The 2,838-nt window shown below is 60.5% G+C and overlaps 1 protein-coding gene across 1 annotated transcript in view; it reads left to right on the forward strand.

Moving 5' to 3' along the window:
* The window catches only part of LOC127751100 (uncharacterized), a 10,998-nt gene that overhangs the window by 6,189 nt on the left and 1,971 nt on the right, over window positions 1-2,838 (forward strand). The window lies entirely within an intron of this gene.

The following is a 2,838-nucleotide window of genomic DNA, read 5'->3' on the forward strand; positions in this document are numbered from 1 at the left end:
AAAGTTTTGTCAGATTGAACAAATTTTCGTTGAGATAAAGAAATTTTTCTTCAAATCAACGAAAATATCGTCAGTTCGTGATTTCGTTAAGTCAAAGAAACGGTTTTCTGGGTGCGCCGCCCGCCCGTGCCTACCCGCCGCTACTGCTTACGACAGCGCGGACGACTTGGGGCGGGCGTGCGGGCGGGCGCCACGACAGCGGGCCGGAGGTGGCGGGGGCAGCGGCGGGGACGGCGGCGGCGGCGGAGACCAGCGACCAGCGCCGCCACACAGACCAGCGGGGACCGCACCCCTGGGGGGCGCCACAGGGTTTGGGGGTAGATCCGCCCGGCCCTGCCGTGTTTGCTGCCCCCACTCCACCCCCTCTCCCTGGGCACCCTCACCCCTCCACTCCAACCACCACCGACGTATCGCCCTGAGGCACCCGCATAACTCAACGCATCTTTCAGCTTTCAGCGCGGCAGGCGCCCGGCGCCCTTGAAAGTGTAAAAGGGACAGGGAGAGAGGAGAAGTGGGGGAGAGGGGTAGAGACCACCATACAGCCCTTCGCAAGAGCCAGAGAACGAGCACGAGCGTCCGGAGGGCGGTATCACTATCACACGCACACACACACACACTCTCTCTCTCCCTCTCTCACACACGCACACATACGGGCGGTGTTGCGCCCCGTGGTGCGGCGCGTGGCGCCACCTTACGGCTTCAAGGCCTCGCAGCACGCGCCTGCTCGACCAGCTGCACCCGCTGGCTGCATCGGCTGCACCCGTTTGCTATTTGCTGCACCCGCTCCCCTCACGTTGAGCGTGTGCTCCGTCACACATTCTCTTTCTCTCTCTTGTTCCAGCTCCCCCTGTCTTGTCTCTCTCTATCTCACTCTCTCTCTCTGTGCATTTTCGTCTTTCTGCCCCTCTTTTTGTCCCCCCCTCCCCTTTTTTTCGACCCCTCCCCATTCGTCATCATATCTTGCCGCTTCATGATGATGGGGGCTCCTTGATGAGGCTCCTTGAGCGGCCGTGTGTGTGATTCTTGTTGCTGTCGTTTTTCGCGTTTTATTTTTTGTGGGTTGGGGAGCAAGATTGCGTGCGGAGTGAATGGGCGAGTGAGTGAATGGGGTGTGATTGGTGGCTCGGCCCCGCCAGGCATGGCAAAGTTTGGACGGCGGCTGCTCGAGTTATATCCCCCCCCCCTACCCCCCGTCCTGGCGTATCTGCCTTGACCGCGGGCGCCCTGGACCTGGAATCATTTCTCCAGTGACTGACGACGTGAGTCGCCTGAACCGACCCCCTAGTGATACATACTACAGAAACGGTCGGGGTAGGGTGGGTGCCCGCTCTGGCTTCGCTGGCTCCGAGGGACCTTCCGCGGACCCAGTATATTTGCCAATATGCACATTACCGATAGTAATCCTTGTAGAATGTGCGGGGGGAGATTGCGTTCGATTGACACGATTGACAGACCCAAGGAAAACGTTTTACTCATGAAGACCCCATTGTGACCTCTCAGGTCATGATTCTTGCACTTGTGAGGTCACCAGTGAGGTCATAAGTGCAAGAATCGTGACCTCGTAAGTCATAAAGAGGTCACAATGAGGTCTTCGTGAGAACCACGTTTTCCCAGGGGAGTAGCCGTTCGGCGGCGGCCAGCATCGCATAGATTGCTGTGCTGTGCAACTTTCTCGCGCGCCCGGCCGCTGTGCTGGGGCAAAAGGAGCAAAGTGTCTTGGTGGTATGTTCGCGTCGACAGCGGGTCGGTCCCCTCCTCCCCGTCCCTCCCGCGCCCGCTCCGGGCATGAGGGGAGACCAGGGGCCATGCCCTCTCCCCTCACTTGGCACGTTAACAGTAATGCTGATGGCGAGGCAATTTCTGCTACAATCCGCCGGAAAGTGTGAAGGGAAAATAAATAAAAAAAAGGCTCCTCCAGCCCCTTATTCCTTCCCCCCGGACCCGGAGCTCGTCTATAGATCTACGTCTCTGCACAGCTTCGCCAAGGGGCGCCCCATGGACCAGGTCGCCGACCCCGCCCGGGGGCTGTCCGTGGTCGTGGAGGGAGGGGTCGGTGGGGGTGAGAGGAGGTGCCCGAAGTTGAGACAGGGTGACAGGGGTATATTGGGGGAGAGGAGGGGGGGAGGCGGGAAGACTTAGGGCGCCGTCGCGTTGTCCAACTCGCTGAACCGAACAATCGCGAGGCAATTGACATAACACGAAGTACCGGGGCTAGACGGGGCCTCGCGGGGTGGGGCGGGGTGGGTGTGTGTGGGGCACGGCACACATTCCGGAGGTAGAGCAGTGCGCCAGAGGTTGTGCAACAGGGCAGCCCGCTGCCCCGCCGCCACCCGGGCCAGCCCAGGTTGTGGGTGCATGGGGCGGAATGCATTCCGGTCCACAGACCGAACGCTGGGTAGTTCCGGTTCAGGGTTGAAATTCCCACGCGAGGCTCCGCGCTTCACTTTGTTACACTGCCGGCAATAAAACACACGACAGTAATAAAATAGGGGACTTTTACAGCCCGAAAAAAAACAGAGGTCAGCGGTTGAGATTTTTGTGCAGCACCAGAAGGATTTGGGGGGGCAGAGGGTGCGAGGGTGCGGTTGGGGAAAGTGAGGGATGTAGGGAGCCCTTCTCCGTAGGCCTGCGGATAGAGGGGTGGGTGCCGAAGGGAGGGGAGGTGGGGCGAGGGGGCGCAGCTGACCACGCAAGGCACGCCTCGGCACCACACCACACGAGAAATAAAAAGGAACGGGGGGGCGGCCGTGAGCGATCCGTGAGGGAGGCGTATGGCTTGGGCCCGGGGAGCGGCCGTGCAGGGGTGGTGTGTCCGTTCTGTCCGGGGGGTGGCGGGGG

Source organism: Frankliniella occidentalis, unplaced genomic scaffold, assembly GCF_000697945.3.
Source record: "Frankliniella occidentalis isolate FOCC.00 unplaced genomic scaffold, Focc_3.1 Scaffold342, whole genome shotgun sequence".
NCBI lineage: Eukaryota > Metazoa > Arthropoda > Insecta > Thysanoptera > Thripidae > Frankliniella > Frankliniella occidentalis.